This window comes from Dendrobium catenatum, unplaced genomic scaffold (assembly GCF_001605985.2).
Source record: "Dendrobium catenatum unplaced genomic scaffold, ASM160598v2 fragScaff_scaffold_1680, whole genome shotgun sequence".
Classification (NCBI taxonomy): domain Eukaryota; kingdom Viridiplantae; phylum Streptophyta; class Magnoliopsida; order Asparagales; family Orchidaceae; genus Dendrobium; species Dendrobium catenatum.
Window position 1 is genome coordinate 1,317,862 of NW_021320142.1, and position 20,262 is coordinate 1,338,123.

The 20,262-nt window shown below is 31.3% G+C and overlaps 1 non-coding gene across 1 annotated transcript; it reads right to left on the bottom strand.

Annotated features, from left to right (window-relative positions):
* Window positions 1-11,722: 11,722 nt before the first annotated feature.
* LOC114581372 lies at window positions 11,723-11,829 on the bottom strand. The gene has a single exon (XR_003703301.1). It is a non-coding gene; the product is annotated as a small nucleolar RNA R71 (small nucleolar RNA).
* Window positions 11,830-20,262: the final 8,433 nt, after the last annotated feature.

The window sequence follows — 20,262 nt, forward strand, 5'->3', positions numbered from 1 at the left end:
AAATCTATAACTACTCCGTCCATGTGGTGTTAATTAGAGAAAAGAAAACTCTCTCGATCCTAAATTAATTTTGACATTTCACTTTTCTTGCTACATAATTGGTAATAATTTCATAACCTATTTATGTTTATTTTAATCCAAAGTTATTATAAATATAAGGAAGTTTTGAAGTCTAAAAATAAAAAAAATATTAAGGCTTCGTTTGGGACGGCTTTTTTATTGCTTTCTAAAATGGAGTTTTAGTACAAATTTTTTTATTTTTTTATTAAAACTCCGTTTTATAAAGCAATAAAAAAACCGTCTCAAATGAAGCCTAAGTGTCAAAAAGTCATTGGGACCCCTATAGCACTGATCTTGATGAAGTTGTGGCGGAGCCCTCATTTTGGAGGGAAGGAGAATCCTACAGTGCTAAAGAGGGAGCACTGCAGCAATAAATTATCTTTCTGCCATATCTAGAATATTCCGATCGAGCACAGTGATGTTGAACGTTCGCCTGTCGTGATGTTGAACACTAAAATTAGTTTTTATACACAAATATCCAAATTCAACTTCTAATTCCTCATTTCATGTCTCAGTTTGCTGGAGAAGGAAAGAAGGTAGATGAAAAAGAAAAAAAGACATGGTTTCGAAGTCAAAAGTGCAAAATTCATTCGGCGGATCTGTTAATGAAATTGTGAAGCATGAGATAGGCTCCAAATACCTCATTTCTAATTTCAACTTTAATTTTTTGTTCGAAAAGTTATGGAAAAAAGCATGACTACTTTAGAAAATTTTCACTTGTAGTTTTAATATATTATAGAATGTCTCATTCTGATCAGTTTAAGTATAAGAAATTATTTTTCCCCCATTTTTTTGTTAGTACAAATTTCTGAGTATTTAATTTTGAATATGACATTTCTAGCATTTGCTACTGTTCATTAAAAGCTTTAAAATCATATTTTTAAGAATTGTTTTGAACGATTTTTCAAATGACAAATGTTAAATATGCATGCAAATTATAAAAGTTTTATCCCCTGAAATAAAATACATGTGGCAAGTCAAACATGTTCTAGTGTTAATATCTGCATATGCATATCATGTCATGCTGATGTGTTAATATAGGAGATGTTTAAGTGCACTATATGTTTAATTCTATTATGCTATATTCAAGAATGTGAAAATTGGACTGAACAACGAACTAGAAGGATGAGAGGTTCACAGTTCGACCAGTAGTATCGGGATCGAATCGAGTGACGAAATGAATAGTAATATTATTAAAAATTAATAAAATAAACATAATAATACGAAAGCTTAACCTTAAACCTCTTTACAACAGATTGATTTAACTCTGACAAGTGATTTTAACCTCTTTACACACAACAAAGTACATTTCTTCTAAACAAACTTAAAAAGAAGAAATAACATTCTACATATATATAGTTGAAACTATACATGTACGCATATGTTACAAATGATTGCCACACGTTCGTTATTAAGCTTAAAAAAGCATGGATAAATTACTAGGGGCTCCACTATAGTTTAAAAGTCATAATGAAGAAAGCAGTCATAAAATTTCCACTAAGATTAATTTCTATTGATTTTTCAGTTATTTAAATAAATGAACATCTGTTATAATCCAGGATCCCTATCTTGTGATTTTAATGATAACAAACATTATTGATTGAACTTTTTTAGTTCTCATACAATATATATTGGATATTGTTTCATTGTGCATACTAACATTTTAGGTACATTATACACCTGCTCAAGAGTGATAAAGACTCAAGTTTGGCTAGAATATGATGTCTTTCAATAGTGTCTGCATTTTTTATTTTCTTTTTACTTTTTTTATTTCATGAGTCTGGCCAGTTAAGGGTGTATGAGAACTCCCGAAAATCTCGGGCTTACTTCTTAAAATCATTACTTTCTAGGCTATCTTAAAAATTTTAATTTTGATTAAAGTAGAAATAGTTTATTCATACCCTCACGAGCCTCCGATCGAATTCCACGCTAAATTAAAATTAGCATGCAAGAATCGCCAAAAAAATAATAAAAGCAGAAAATCCTATATCGTAATCAACACATCAATAAATAAATAATTAAATTAAATTAAATTAATGTTAAATTTAAAGTACATGTGGCAAGTGCCACTTAATATTACAAATTAGGGTATGTAGGAAAAGTAAAGTGGTTGGACACCACTAAAAACAACTCGGATTCTACTTCTAAGACTCAAGTGATTTTGAGAATGGGTATTCCCGTTATCCACTTCTTTGTCCTTCTGTGGCTCCTTAGATCGGATATCCAAATGAAAAGAACTCCCCTTCGAAAGGGATATTATCTTTTCTCTTTGGATATTTTTAAATTATCCTAATTTGGATCTCCAAATGTAGAGGGACTCTCCCCTAATGGATGTCCCTTCCTCTTTGGATTCCAAATTGGCAGCCACCCCATCTCAAATGTCACTTTTGAAAGCACAACTCAATGCTAAATAAATTTACATTTTAAAATATAAAATTCTAAACTCAAACTTAACATGTACGGTTATCCTAAGTAGTTATAATCAAATTTAAAATCTCAAGCAGTTATATTTATCAAAATTAAATTGCTTAAATCACAGCTAAAATTGGCCATGCTCTTTTAATATTAAATGGGGCTTATCAATTTCTGAAGCGCCTGCATAAAACATCATTAACTTTAAAAGTTTAATTATTGTTTTGCCCCCTTTAATAAGTGCCACGTATGAGCATAACCACCTGCATAAGATTTAGTTAATATAAATTATTCCAAACATAGGGGTAGATCTAACGTACAATCAATCACATCATAGAGTACAAAAATTAAGTAAATAATCAATCAATAAAAATTAACAACCAAAATGTAATGAAAACTCAAAAACCTAGCATATAGTAGAAAAGTAAACACTGGCCTAGCCTATAACTTGGACTGATTGTCCTAGCAAACCATTTAAAGTGTGTGTAAAAGGTTGTGTGATTTGGTTATGTCCTATATATGATATTTAATTGAAGTTGTTTAAGGTTCTAGTTGGCTGAGAGGCTTAAGAAAAATTTTAATTAAACTTTAAATCTTATTTACTTAAAATTAATTTTATGATGTATTTTAAAACTTGGGTAATTACTACCTTTGTTAAATCAAGGCCATAAAGTTTATTTCACCTTCATTGAGGCTAAGTCAATAGCCTCGTACGCCTGAGTTACCTAGTAGTAATCGATATGATTAAATGATTTAATTTGATTTAAGGTTTAAAAGTTGATGTATTTTAATTAAAATTGATTGATTACTGGTTTTAAAGTTTGATTAAGGTTTTTTGGATTTTTAAATTAATTATTTATTTTTTTGGAATTATTTGAATTATTTAATATATTTAATTGAAAGAGTCAAATTTTGACTTTTTAATTAAACTTAAATTCTAGAAAGTTACTATTTTAATAAAATATTAAACCTTAATACAATTAGTTAGATTATAAGTATGTTAGATTTGGATTTTTCTACATTTTATTATAAAGATTTGAAGTTTGGACTTGCTTTTTACTAAAGTTTGATCGGATTCTTGACTTTTTAATTTTGACTAATTTTTGATTTAATTAAAGAAGTAATTAATTAATTATCTTAATGATTTTTAAAATCAGTTAATATTTTTTTATGGGTTGTATGTGTCACTAAGTTCAAGTGTTTAAAGTTTTAAGTCAAGAGGATGCGTATCCTAATCTTTAGAATTATTATAAGTTTTTTAGATAGATCCTTAATTATGATCCTTAATGATGCCACTAGTTTAAGTGGACTTGAATCAACGTCACTAACCTTGTATAAACATGTAAATGCACAACCACACACAACTCCTAAATATAAGAGAGCCTAAGCTAAGTGCGAGTGTGTGCAATCTAAACAAGCAAAGATTGAATATAAGAATTTGTTTGAAGTTTGGATGAATTACATATGTGTATGTTGGACTTTGACCAAGCTAGAGCAAGTTGACTTAGTCAAATTGACCTGACTTGGCTCATGGCACGCTAAAAAATATTCAAAGTATGAAATGGACTAAATTCAAGGATTTTAAAAGCATTGAGGCTAGATTTTGAGTAAATGTATATATTAAATATAAGGCTTGATAAATTCAATGAAGCTTGACCAAGTCAAACCTATATAATTTTACTCCCAATGATTTATATATGATAAAATCAATCATCGAAGTGAGCTTGAGAGTTTAAAGGGCTTGATTTGATTAAATGGGTTGGACTAACCCATTTAGAACCTTAAGGGATCATTAGGTCAACCTTGGCTGACTCATGACATAGGTTTAAGCTCAATGGGTTTGATTGGATATTTGGAGTCTAGTGGAGGTGATTCTGGAGTCTAGGGAAGTCATTTGGTGAACATAACCATTTAGACCCCTAAAGGGCTTAATAAGTCAAAATAGAGATTGGGATTTGATCTAACTGATTTGGCTTGATATTTGAAAATTACTGGAAGTGGTTAAAAGTAATTTGAATTTCAATTGGTTTGAAATGATTATTCACATCCTTAAGGGGTATTTTGGTTAAAAGGGTGACCTGGTCAACTAGGCTTGACCAAGGTCTAGGCTTGACCAAGGTCTAGGCTTGATTCTAATGTGCTCCTAATAGTGATTAGGATGCATTAGAGAAGTTCTAGGGCTTAATTTGAAAAAGATATATTGAAGCCTATGGAAAACTCCAAAATTTCCCAATAGGGTAACTTTGGTCATTTTGACCCTTGGTCAATTGGGGGTCAAAGTGGGTCCACAAAAATGCATTTTAATGCTTAACAAATCAGGATTAAGGGCTTGGAAGTGATTATAGGGTTAGGAGAAGGCTCCAAGGTCAAGATCCACTGGGTAGCAAGTTTAGTGGCATAGGCCGTAAATATTTAAAGGTTTTACGGCCTTTGGATTTCAATTCAATTTCTGGGCATAGAGAACTCAAAATTAGCTCAAATTTGGAGTGTTGCCTCCATAGACATGTCCTATCAATATTAAATTGATAGAATCTAAATCCTAGGTCATTTGATTGGGGTTTGAAAGGTTTAAAAAATCACTAAAAAGGCTTTTATGACCTAAGCCTTTAGCCTTAGATTTCAGGCTGGATTTCTAAGTTTGAATTTGGGTTTTGAGTTTGGATGATTGGATTTGAATTATCTATATCATTTATGATAATTTGGATGATCATAATTGATAGGATATAGTTGAACTAGATCAAAGGAAGGATCAAGGTTTAGACTAGAGTTTGAATTAGGAAAAGTTCAAAGTCTGGGTAGATTTGAAGTCTTGATTTGATTGGAGTTTGAATTAAATTAAGCTCTAGGTTGGCTTGAGGTCAAGGTTGATTTGAGGTTTGAATATGTTTGGAATCTAGACTGATTTGAGATCTAGATTGATCTAAGGACTAGATGGATCCTGAGGCCTAAGAAGATCATGGAGTCTGAAAGAATCGTATGGTCTGGCAAGGTCCTGAGGTTAGGATTGATCTGGAAGAATCCTAGGATTTAGATAGATCCTAGGGTCTAGAGTCTAGAAGGATCCTAGGTTCTTGATAGATCATAAGGTTTGAATTGATTTGAAAGAATCCTAGGGTCTAGAGTAGGTCCTAGGGTCTGAAGTCTAAGAAGATCCTTGAATCTAGATTGGTCTGGAGGCTAGACTGATCTGGGGTCAAGATTTATCTGGAGTTTGGGAAGAGTCCTTGTCACGACTCGGCCAAGATGCTCGATCTAAAGAGGCGGGTACAAAAAGTCGGATGATAAAATTCATTAAACATAATACTACTTCATTCGTGCTCAAAGTACCCAAAGGTACAACCTTTTCCGTTTATCCTTTTCCATTTCCATTACATTTTCCTTTTCCTTTTCACGTGCACGAGTACGGCGTCCCCAGCTAGTACCATAAGGGGGTGAACTCCTGTACACTTTTCATGCATAACATTTTCTCTTTTTCCTTTGATTCATTCATTTTGCTATCATTTTATATTCTTATAATTATATACATGTATCATATACATATATCTCTGGTTTATCCAGAGTTTATCGATGCATTTCATTTTCACCTCCCAATTTCTCTTTATTTGTTTTCTTTCATAATTTGGTACTTTCTTATTCTTAAAGCTACAATTGTTTTCAATCAATGCATTTAAAATTCTCCATAAGAATTAATTAATTATATGTACTATTACTTCCAAATTCAAAATTAAAATAAAATAATGAAAATTCACACATATAAATTACCCACTTTATTCCTCCCAAAACTTCGATCCTTGGAGCAACCTCAACTTCAAGTTCCCACAACTATCCCAAAATGTAACTTTTATAAAAATGTGCTTTTATAATAAAATTGAAATAAACTTGTATAATAAAAGAGTCACTTACGAAGGAAAAATGGATATTTTTCTCAAAATCCCTAAACCATTCTCTCCCAAAATTCCTTTCCCTTGCCTTCGATTCCTTCTTTTATCTCTAAATTAATGATTCTAAGGGTTAGAGAAATAATTAGGAAACAATTTATACAATTAAATTGCAAATCAAATCTTTTCCCTCTTTCTTCGTCATTCCTCTCGCTCATTGCAAATTCTCCCAAATTAGTACTCCTTTAACTGTGGGAAAGAAAAGGAATGATTGATTCTTATCATCAAAGGAGATCATTGCTAAAATTGGAAAATAGAATTTACCTCGCTCTCACACGAAGCCCTCGGTCGTCCGCCCTATCCTCCTTCCATTTTGCTGTTCGCGAATAGCGACCCATTCTGTCGTGGCCCTTAATAAGAGAAGGGTGGCCAGTTCAGTTGAACCGGCCCCCAACCGGTTCATTACAATCTCCCCTTCTTTCAATTAAATCAAGTAGAAGGAACGTATCTTAATTAAAGAGACGAGGATATTTATTTCTCATTTCAGCTTCCCGCTTCCAGGTGACATCTCTTTCAGGTTCGTGCTTCCATGATATTTTCACAAAAGGTATTATCTTATTCCTCAGTCGTTTCACATCATAATCCAGTATTTGTTCAGGTTCTTTAACATATTTCAAATCAGGTTGCAAGTCAATGGATTTAGAATGTATTCTTTTGGAATCATCTGATACATACTTCCGAAGTACTGATATATGAAACACATTATGAATTCCTTGCATATGCATTGGTAGATCCAATCTGTATGCCTTATTTCCAATCTTTTCAATGATTTTATAGGGACCTATGAATCTTGGGCTCAATTTTCTTGTCTTTCCAAACCTTTAAACACCTTTCATTGGGATGACATTTAAGAAATTAAACTCTCCAACTTAAGATTCCACTGGTTAGTGCTTTGCATTATAATACTTTCGTTGCATGTCTTGAACTACCTTTAGTCTATCTCTGATCAATCTAATTTTGTTAGTAGCTTTATCCACCAATTCAGTTCCTATTACCTTTCTTTCATCAATTTCTATCCAACACAAGGGTGTTCTACACTTTATTCCATAAAGGGCCTCATATGGTGCCATTCCAATGCTAGCTTGAAATTTGTTATTGTAAGCAAATTTAATAAATGGTATGTGAGTTTCCCAATTTCCTCAAAAATATAAAACACATAATCGCATTAAATCTTCCAAAGTCTAAATCATCCTTTCTGATTACCCATCTGTTTGAGGATGAAATGTTGTACTGAAAGTCAATTGGGTACCTATAGCTTCATGAATTTTCTTCCATAATTTAGAAGTGAAATGGGCATCTCTATCTGAAACAATAGATTTTGGAATTCCATGCAATCTCACAATTTCATCGACATATAATTTTGCCAACTTCTCTACTGAATTTGTCTGCCTGATTGGTAAGAAATGAGCTGACTTGGTTAATTTGTCAATAACATCCCATATTGTATTTTGACTCTGCCCTGACTTGGGTAATCCAATTACAAAATCTATTGTAATGTCTTCCCATTTCCACTCTGGTATAGATAAAGGTTGCAGTTGACCACTTGGCTTTTTATATTCTACTTTAATCATATGATAGGGAATACATTTTGCTATAAATTCTGCAACACTCCTCTTTAATCCTGTCCACCAAAATAACCCTCTAAGTTACTGATATATCTTTGTATTGCCTGGTGAATTTCATATGTTGAGAGGTGAGCTTCCTGCAATATCTCTTCTCTTAAATTTCCAACATTTAGAATACAGATTCTTCCTTTATACTTTAATAATCCTTCTCCATCCATAACAAAGTTCTCTAACTGCTCTGCTTGCACCTTTATTATGATGGCCTGAAATTTTTCATCATGAGATAATACATTAAGTACTCTATCTTTCAAAGTAGTTGGATCATCAGTTGATTAAACATCATATCTTTTGTCTCTTTCAGATTTACCACTGAAATTTCTAACATTTCCATATCTCTAATTATCTGCTCATGTTGGGTGATTAACCAATTTACATTCCAAGTGATTTTCTGCTAAGTGCATCTGCAACCACATTTGCCTTTCCAGGATGGTACTGTATGTCTAAGTCATAATATTTAATAAGCTCTAACCACCTTTACTATCTCAAATTAAGCTCTTTTAGATTGAAAATATACTTGAGACTTTTATGATCTATAAACACTTCGCATCTGACCCCATATAGATAATGTCTCCATATTTTGAATGCAAAAACTATAGCTGCCAATTCTAAATCATGAGTGGGGTAGTTCCTTTTATGAATTCAGTTGTCTTGAAGTATAGGCCACCACTCTACCATGTTGCATCAATACACATCCAAGCCCCCTTAAGGAAGCATCACAGAAAATTTGGAACCCTTCTGAACCTGATGTAATTATCAATATCGGGGCATTCATTAAACAATTCTTTAATTTCTAAAATGCTTCTTCACACTGATCATTCTACTCAAATTTTACTACTTTCTAAGTTAATCTGGATAGCGACATAGCAATCTGAGAAAACCCTTCTACAAACCTCCTGTAGTAACCAGCAAGTCTTAGAAAACTCCTCATCTCTGAAACTGTTGTTGGTCTTGGCCAATCTGATATGGCTTGAATTTTATTCTGATCAACTAAAATTCCTTCACCACTAATCACATGTCCTAGAAAATTTACACTGCTCAACCAAAATTCACACTTTAAAAATTTAGCATATAACTTGTTCTCCTTTAATATTTACAACACTGCTTGTAAATGATTGAAATGGCTTTCTTCATCTCTTGAATAAATCAGAATGTCATCAATAAAGACAATTATAAATATGTCCAGAAATAGCTTTAAAACTATGTTAATCAAATCCATAAGTATAGCTGGTGCATTTGTCATCCCAAATGGCATTACTACAAATTCATAATGGCTATAGTTGGTTCTAAAAGTTGTCTTTGTTATATCTTCCTCTTTAATTCATAGTTGATGGCATCCAAATCTTAAATCTATCTTAGAGAAAACTGTAGCTCCTTCCAGTTGATCAAAAAGATCATTTATTCTGGGCAAATGATACTTATTCTTAACAGTAAGCTTATTCAATTCCCTGTAATCTATGCACATTCTTAAGCTCCCATCTTTCTTCTTTACAAACAGTACTGGAGCTTCCCATGGTGAGAAACTTGGCCAGATAAACCCCTTATCTAGCAATTCATGCAACTAGTTTTTCAGTTTTTATAACTCTTTGACTGTCATCCTGTAAGGTGCTCTTGCCACTGGTTTTGAACCCAATATCAATTCGATAGTGAATTCTATCTCCCTTTCTAGTGATAATCATGGAAAATCATCCAAAAATACTTCTAGATACTCTCTGACTACAGATATATCTTTTAACTGTTTGACTTTCTTATTTGTATCCTTTACTTGAGCAAGAAAATACTAACATCCCTTAGATACAAATTTATATGCTGTAAAATAAGTAATTATCATTGAAGAAATTCCTCTCTCACCAAAAAAATTCAACTCTCCTTCCCCAGGAAAATTAAACTTTACAATTTTCTTGTTATAGTCAATAATCACAAAGTACCTTGATAACCAATCCATTCCCAATATCATACCAAACTCTTGTAATGGTAAAACATTCATTGAGGTTTCAAACTCTCTTTCATTCATTTTAAAAGTCACTTTACATACACCTTTTCATTCATAATTGATCCATTTGGCATTAGAACTTCCAAAATTACAATAGTCTCATAAATATTCAGCCCAACTATTTTAACAAATTCTTCTGAAATGAATGAGTGTGAAGCTCCTGTATTAAAAAGGATTCGTACAGGCTTTCCTTGCATCGTAATCATACCTATAAAATTACAAACATAAAGAATATATATATATATATATATATATATATATATATATATAATTTCTAACGATTTCACAATTAGGATTTTAATTCTTTTAAAGAGGAAGTCATAATGCCTGAGAAATTAGAAATAGGATTTTAATGCTTTCATCTTTCATGGTGAAATCACTCTCTTGTAATTTCATTCTTCCACGAGTTTAATAAAATGAGTTTGCTTATTATTCATCTTATGTCTGACTAATTATCTTATTTTGGTTTAATGATATAAACTATGCTGAGTAATGAAGATTCTTATTTTATAATTGTTAAAAGATGTTTTCAATATTAGTCCACTCTTTATTTAATGCACATAGTAGTCATATGTGTATTTAAAATTTAGTGTGATGTAAAAAATATAGCCTCGATGGAGAAATACAAGAATAACTATGAGTATTGAGATAGGATGTTTTGCTTGCCTTGACATATGATGTAAAATTTTATAGGTTTTTAAGATATTATAATTATAAAAGGTCAGCAGATATCCTTTTCACCCATATAAGCTCGATAGAGATCTAAGGATGCATATGTTATGAATCACATTACCATGAAGAGCATCAGTATGAAAGATATGCAATTTAAATTCATCAATCCAAAACACTTTAATTAAATATTGTATATAATATTTTTACTATTTCATTTAGTGATAGAATCTCTAAAGTTATCATTTTTATTTCAATAGGAAAATTATTGTAATTGGCCATGTATTTTTACATATATTCAATGGAGTTTTATTATTTTTATATAAAAAAACTATGAATTATTTTTGGGTGACATAGCCGTAGAATTTTATACAATTCAAAAGTTCACTCCATACCCCCCATTAAATTTTTTGCGCTGTTGTCCATGAAGCAATTTGCTTTTTATAATTTTAACTATATTATTAAATTAATCATATAATTAGGCCTACTTATATCTTTCATTTTATTTATTTTATTTGCTCATTACATATTCATGGTTGCATGCTTTATGTACATAGAAAGAAACATTTGTTGTTTGACCCTAAAATAGAAAGAACCCTTTCAAAATTTTAAAAACTAAAAGGATTATAAAAATGGTTGAACCTATATTAGATCAAAATCATTCTAGATCTCTTTAGGAATTATGCTAACCCTTTAGTAGACAGAATTTATCAGAGTATTATTAAACATATGATCCAAGCTAATAATATTGAATTAAAACCTACCACAATTTAAATGATTCAAAATTCTCAATTTGAGGAACTCCTGTTGAAGATCTCAATTTATACTTAGCTAGTTTTTTAAAAATTGTCCAATATTTATGTATAACGGTGTCAGTGTTGAAGCAATTAGGCATATATTATTCTGATTTTCTTCTAGAGATAAGGCTAAGATGTGGTGGAATTCTTTACTCCCAAGGCTCCATAGGCATTTAGATTAAGTAAGCTCATAAGTTTATTACTAAGTATTTCCTACCTTCGAAGATTGCTAAACCTAGAAATGATATCACTTATTTTACCCAGTTTGAAGGAGAATTAATTTATGAGAGTTGAGAGAGTTTTAAGAAAATGCTTAGGAAAATCCCTCACCATGCTTTACCTGATTGATTGGTTATTCAAATATTTTATAATGGATTAGTAATATTCATGTCATGATCTTTCTTTGTTATATTTAAACAAGAATTTGACTTTTTATAGGACACAATGGAGAAAAAGGATTCATGTAGCCAACCCCACATAGTGGGACAAAGGCTTGATGTTCTTGTTATTGGATTAGTGAGATCTCTTAGAGCAATCATAAATACTGTTGCTGAAGGATCATTATTGTCTAAGCCATTTGAAAAAGTGTATGAATTAATAGAGGAAATGACTATTAACAGGGCTGTCAAAAACGGGTGTCAACCCGGACCCGACCCGATATTTAAAACGGGTCAAAAAATGTAACCCGAACCCGACCCGTTTCGGGTTCGGGTTGACCCGAACCCGAAAAAATCGGGTCGTGTTCGAGTCGGGTTTTCGGGTCGTGTCATATATTGACAGCCCTAACCATTAATAATTTTCAGTGGCCTATTAAAAGGATAATCCTATGAGAGTAGTAAGAGTATATGAATCTGATGCTTTGCATATTTGACTGCTCAACTTGCAGCAATTTCTAAGAAGTTGAGCAAAATAGGAGAAAATATAGAATTTAGAAATGAATTACCTATGCAATTAGAGGATCAACAAGTAATTAAAAATAGTAATGTGTAAGGGATTGGAATTATTAATTTGATTGGAAGATAAAATAATCAATACTCCAATATATATAATCCAGGTTGGAGGAATCATCTTAATTTTAATTGGTCAAATAATATTATTGGTTTCAATTAATGAAACTTTAGTCAAAATAATTAAAGTGTAAATTGGAATAATCCTCAACAACCTACTGCTGATCCTAAACTTACATATAATCTAAGATTCAATCAAAGTAATCAGTTTGTAAGTAGAAATTAAACATTTGAAGATGTAGTGATGTAATTAAAAAGTCAATTATATAACTGAGCTGCTTGAAACTAATTAATTCATCACACAATTTTAGTCAGCAGTAGACTGCTTAGATCATTGCCAAGAAATGCTGAAGATGACCCTAATGAAAAAGAAAAAATGATCAAACAGATAATCATTTTAAAATTTGGTAGCAATGTACCACAAGAAAATTGATAAATCTAGACAAGTATGGCTGAAAACCATAAACTTAGCATTGCATCGAAGGTAGCCCATATTTATATTTAGTATGAAATGTTATTTTGTTTGAATATACATGAGTCATGTTACATATGTTGTTATTTTTGTTATGTTTTATCTTTTATTTTATTTTGATGATTAAAGTTATAATCTAAATTTAGTAAATAAGAGTGAGCAAAAATTTAATTGAGCGGTGCAGTGCTGAGTTCTTGAAGCGCTACTACTTCAAAAATATGCTGTATAGCATTAAACCCTGAGAAATGCTCATTTGAAACCTCTTGGTTAATTAAACACCGCTGTGGTGACAATTTGAGCACCACAACGCCTTGTTATTGAAGCCAATTCCAAAACAATGCTATCATTTTTTAAAACAAACACCGCTGCTCCATATGGCCTAGACCGCTATAGTGCTTGTCAGTTTGACTATTTTGTAATTTTCTTCATAGACTGAGTGCCATCCATAGAGCTATTTCCCGCATTACAGTTGCACTCTATCGAGTTTTAAATTTGTTGGTTACATTTTTCATATAATTCATAGTATATACATTCCTTCAAACTCTTCTCTTTTCTAACCCTTTTAAGCTTGATGGCCCTTAAGAAGTTTGGGAAGAAGAGGGCTTCCTTTTCTTATGATATGAGCATATTCTTTTTTTGGTGATGATCAATCGAGATATATTTCTTTAGTTGTGACCGAATAGCTGATTCCTAAGTTGGTTTTTCATAATCCTAGCTACCAAATCATGCAAATCATTACTAGTAAGGGTTGGGAGCATTTTTGTGAAGAGATTTTTACTACAATTGTAAATACAGTTAGAGATATATTTCCAAATGAAACAGAGGCTATGGATAACAAATATTATGTTTGGGGTAAGAGGGTTCCATTAAATTCAGTTACAATAAACAAAATTTACAAACTTAGGGACTTCGAAATTGGTGAAATTTTTACTTTTATTGGGATAATTATAGATCCTCAAGATATTCTGAATATACTGTGTAGATCCAATAGCATAGCTGTGTGGAGAAGGGAGAGAAAAATTTATCAATTTCCTTGCCACCTACCTAACCCAAATCTCTAAGGCCTGACACAATATTATCCTTTCCATTTTACTGCATAGTAAAAACAATAGTGAAGTTACTTGTGATCGTGCTCTATTAAACTATGCTATTCAAATGGGGCATTCCATTGATGTGTTAAAGCTTATTTTCTCCTCTCTCATGTACATCATTATGGGTACCAACTATGTTTTGTTATGGCACCCTTCACTAGTTTATGCTTTAGTTGTTGTAGTTGGTGTAAGGGGAGATAAAACTAAAGAGAAATGATTCCCCATTATATCCCTTACAAAATGAAAAATTTTGGGCTTGAAACAAACTAAGAGAGAGGAGGAAGAAGGAGACCTTAGTGAGCTTAGAGTGTTTGGGAGGCCTAGTTGCAGAAGCAATAACAATAGTATTAGAACTCCTAAGACTTGGGAGATCAGGTAGCTAAATTTAGAAGAAAGCTAGAAAATATGACTCAATTACATGAGGAATCAAAATATTGGTAGCATGATATGAGGATAAAGATGGCCCATAGTATGGATCATCAGGAAAAGCATTACAGACACACTACTAACTTTAATGATGCTCTTATAGGAATGTTAAAGTAGTCCTTTTATGGAGCTTCCGGCCTGATCAACTTTAGTTTCCATCTGCACCTTCTTATGATCCTTTTGTTGGTAGCCTTGTGAGAGAGGCCATGATGATGATGATGATGATGATGAGAGGAGGAGGAAGACCCAGACTCAGCTAGTTGGGAGTTGTTCCTGGAATGAGGAGAGAAATATATTGTATGCTACTTTTGTTTGGTAACATGTTTGTAATTTATTTATTTTTCATTTCTTTCCTATATTTGCATTTTATTTATATTTGTACTTCTAGATCATGATATCTTATCATATAGTTTAGTAATTTTAAATAATTAATTTTTATTTTGGTTATTTTAGATCATACTTAAATTCATAAAAGATAAGATTGGAGAACTAGTATAAATTCTAGTGAACATATGAAATTTCAAATTTAACTTCAAAAACATCTAATATTTAATCTATATTATTTAATATAAAATTCAAAAGTCAATGACTACATTCATAACATATAAATTCATATTAGGCAATAATATGGATGACTGGTCACGATAATTGTTAGTATTGCTTCAAACTAAAATTATAACTTTGTTCATTTTCACTACTTCTAGATCACGATATATTATCCTATATTTTAGTAATTTTAAATTATTAATTTTTATTGCGGTTATTTGATTAATCAAAATTATAGATTTATTTATTTACTTGAGGACAAGAAAAAATTTAAGCTAGGAAAATTTTGATAAGTGTAAATTATATATTATTTATGTGTTTTATTTTAGTAAAAATATATTATTTTAGTTATTCCTATGTAGGAAAAACTAAAAAAAGCATAAATTTCTAAGCAATCTACAAAGCCTTGTCGTTTGACAAAATAATGTCACAACACACCTTCCAATATCATCGAGGCACCACAAATTAGATATTACAGCATCGAGTTATCTATTTACAAATGCAATGGTGGCAACACATCTAGCACCGCAATAGTACCAGCACCGTAGCATCTAAAAGTCAGCTTGGAAGCGCCAAAATCTATATTTTCAATAGCGCACACAATTTCTTACTCCTCAGCACCATTTTTTCTACTTGGGTGTCGTAGAGCTCGAATGTCAACAACACCAATGTGTTACAGTTGTAACTTATAAAGTCATATTATCTCAATTGGAAGATGCAACATTTCACTAAATAAATGATCCACATCAGCGAGCGCCAAGGCTGTGCAAAAGCTTCAATGCTGAGGCGCTAGGTCATTTTAAGGTAGCCGCGATACCATTATTTTAAGCATCACAGTGCCAAATACCTTTTTATATTTTCTATAAATAGTTATGATGACATGTTTATGATGGAGTTCAATCACTTGTGTAAAATTTAGTACTTTTTAGAGTGCTTCTCAAGTTCCCTCTTATAGTAAAATCTATGGGAGGCAAGTGAAGTACAAGATACAATCATTTGGAGTATTTAACATGTGTTTCTTGAAGCAACTTGTAAGTTAAGGGAGATGGAATGTATATGAGAGATACTTTGATCCTTCCTGATCATATCACTCTCTTTCATTTTCTTTCTATCATGAGTTTAATGAAAATGAGATTGCTTGTTATTCATCTTATATTTAGTTAATTATCTTATTTTGGATTGATGACGCAAAATGCATGTTGAATACTAATGAAGACCCTTATTCTATAACTATTAAAAGATGTCTTCAAATATTATCTTGCTCTTTATTTAATGCATATAGTGTCCATATTTGTAGTTAAAATTTAGTATGGTGTATAGTCTCGATGGAGGAATGCAAGAACAACCAAGAGTATTGAGATATAATGTTTTTCATGCCTAGACATATAATGTAAAATACTTTAGGTTCTTAAGGAGATACTATAAATGTATGAGGTTAGCAGATATCCTTTCACCCTTATAATCTCGATAGAGATCTACGGATATATATTTTTTAAATCACATTATCATGAAGAAGCTCAACATAAAATATATGCAATTTAAACTCATTAATCCAAAATACTCTAATTAAATATTATATTCATTATTTTTCCTATTTAATTCAGTGATAAAATCTCCAAAAATTATCCTTTTTATTTCAGTAGGATAGTTATTGTAATTAGAAATAATAGTAGTAGTTTGTTGTAAGTAAGCCTACTTCCTCATGGGTTTGATACTCTACTCTATAACTTTATTACTTAATTTTGCACATATACTTATTTATACTCAGTGATATTGTATTATTTTTTATATCAAAGAAAACCTAATCATTATTTAGGAGGGATAGAGCCCTAGAATTTTATACATTTCAAAAGTTTAATCCATATCCCTCTTCAATAACCCTAAACTTGATGCTATTATAGATGAAATGCTTAGTTTAAATGTGAGAAAATTTGATGGAGAACTAAGTGAAAGTTTGGTTATTAGATGATTTTTCATTAGGATGCTTTAAGGTTAGTTTGTTAAATTTGTTTGTTGTTGGGCATCTGTGAAAATCTTCTATTTTATGGATTTATAAAATCCCTTAACTCTTTAAGACCTCTTTTATCTTTTGTTGCTAAGTTTGAAAAATCAATAGTTCTGTTGGTTTAGTAACAAGTTGAATTTTGATCCTCTTGTGATTGACTTTTGTCATATTTATCAACATTATATTCTTTCTATTTTGAATTAGTACCAACAAAAATGGTAATAAATAATTAGGTGTTTATATTTGGTTGGTTTGCTGCATATAACTTGGATGAGAAATCTTCTAAACTAAAAGTGAAAGTCCATTAAGGAAAACTATTTCATCCATTTGGCATTTGTTTTGTCTTATTCTGTGCTGGTCTAAGAAGATTAAAAGTTTAAACAAATATTAACTGAGCTTAATACAAATTGTCGCCTTGAATGGTAATAGAAATATTCATTATTTACTTACGTTTCATTAGTTGTTGAATGAGTTGGAGGATTAATCTGAACTATTTATTTAGTGTTTTACTATGTTCTAATTTAGAGTGCTATTTATTTTACACTTTGTTATTGTTAAATCTACTTGGAGACTAATTGTTCTCCAAGAGTTTTTTCAAATATAGATTTTCTGTAATTTGATTTGTAATATATATAGTATTACAATTCACTATCCAATAAATTGTAATTTGATTCCTAGTTGGTTGTTGGATATTGGTTCTTGCATGGTAATAGAAATTTGTTAAGTTTTCCTAGTTTAAACTTTACAAATTTCTTGGTTGGCATTTGTTGAACTTAGATGCTACAGTTGTTGAATTTTATACACAAAATTTACTAATTTACTTTAATTTCATTATTTATTAAGATAACTTTATTAACTAATTTTCTTAATTTTTTTTTTACTACATCTTAAAGTTGCTAAATTTTAAAAAGCAAAATTTGCTCAAAGATAAATTTGAATTTTGAAACTGCACGAATACCAATGTTAAATTTAAATCTTACTTAAATTTATATTTTTTTATGTACTAAACAATTTAATTTTAAATACCTTTTAAAAAAATAAGTTTTTGAGTCATGTATGGCTAATTTGAAACAAAATCCGGTCTCATTTGGGTTAAGGATGTTAACACAAAACTATAATCAAGTTAGGTTTAGGTCAAGTCAAATAATGACGGGTCAATTTTAAGTTAGACCTGAACCCAACCCAAAAACTCATTTTGACACCGCTAGTTTCAGTGTTAGAACATGAAAGCAGAGATGGACGGAGCAAGAACACAGAACGAGATAGAGAAAAATAGAATTATTATTGAGTTGAATGAAATATTACAGTATACAGTGATCCAGTATATAAAGACAGTAAAATGGCAAAATAGTAAATAAAGATACATATAAGTAACGTTTGTTTACAGCCTCCCTCAAATTAATCATTCTGTGGACGAATGGTTAATTTGCGACGAAGGTTATGAAAGCGAATAGCAGAAAAGGATTTTGTTAAAATATCAGCAATCTGTTCTTCGGACGGAATATGAGTAAGGGAGATAGCGCCGTTCTTGAGATGCTGGCGAATAAATTGGTAGTCTATCTCAATATGCTTGGTTCGGGCGTGGAACACTAGATTCCGAGCGAGAGCAATTGCGGATGTGTTGTCACAATAGATTTGTGTAGGAGAAGTTTGCGGAAGATCAAGTTCGGCGACAAGAAGACGCAACCATATGACATCGGAGGTGGCAGCCGAGAGAGCTCTATATTCGGCCTCGGTGGACGATTTAGCCACCGTCACTTGCTTCTTGACTGTCCATGAAATGAGAGTTGGACCTAAGAAGGTAAAAAAACCGGAAATGGATTTCCGGTCGGAGGAGTCGGATGACCAATCAGCGTCGGTGTAGGTTTGTAATTTGATTTGTAATATATATAGTATTACAATTCACTATCCAATAAATTGTAATTTGATTCCTAGTTGGTTGTTGGATATTGGTTCTTGCATGGTAATAGAAATTTGTTAAGTTTTCCTATTTATACTTTACAAAGATAAATTTGAATTAAGCTCAAAGATAAATTAATATTTTTACTACATCTTAAAGTTGCTAAATTTTAAAAAGCAAAATTTGCTCAAAGATGAATTTGAATTTTGAAACTGCACTATACCAATGTTAAATTTAAATCTTACTTAAATTTATATTTTTTATGTAATAAACAATTTAATTTTAAATACCTTTTAAAAAAAATAAGTTTTTGGGTCATGTATGACTAATTTGAAACAAAATCCGGTCTCGTTTGGGTTAAGGATGTTAACACAAAACTATAATAAAGTTAGGTTTAGGTCGAGTCAAATAATGATGGGTCAATTTTAGATTAGACCCGAACCCAACCCAAAAACTTATTTTGACACCGCTAGTTTCAGGCATAATAGAGTTGTATAAGAGTAAAGTTTTAAATGAATCAACCATAATGAAAGCCATAGGAAAAGGTCTGTAATTAAACATGGAAGAAGCTGCATAATTTTCTTTATATTTTATAAGTGTATAAGGCTAAGGCCTCTTCTTTTTTAGGCTGTAGTAGAACTCAGTAAGCTAAAGATTAGCCGAGGAGGTTGAGTTCTTTATATTTTGGAGATTTTCGTGAACCCTATGGCACTGCTTTCTTGGATCAGGTCACCTGACAGAGAGACCCATTCGGATCCTCTCTGTCTACAGTAACATGCGCTTTACTGTAGCACTGCTACAGTAAAGCGCAGGTTACTGTAGACAGAGAGGATCCGAACGGATCTCTGCATCAGGTGACCTGATGCAATAATTTGCCGCTTTTTTTTTTTCTTGAGTGTCGCAATATTAGATCAAAATTTTTAATAAAAATACCATTTTTCACTAAATCCTAATCTTATCAAATCCCCCCACCCAACTGAATTGTAACCTAGAGAAAGAGTTAGAGATTTTAGTGAGAGAAAGTTCGATTTGGGTGGCTTTAGTCCATTTTTTGCTATTGACCTAGTTTGAAAAGTTGTCCATATTAAGGCAGATTACATTCTACCAATCTCAGTTAAAAGTAAAATTGTGATTTTTTTTTATTAAAATTATAATTTCGTAGTGTGAAAATGAGAATAACTTTTGTCCAATTAAATTATCATCATGTAACTTTATGTATATTATAAATATAGGTATTCTAGATATTTTAATATTTTCTTTAGAGATTTTTATGTGGTAAATAAGAAAGTGTGCTATTTTTAGCTGATAAGAAAATATTTTTAGC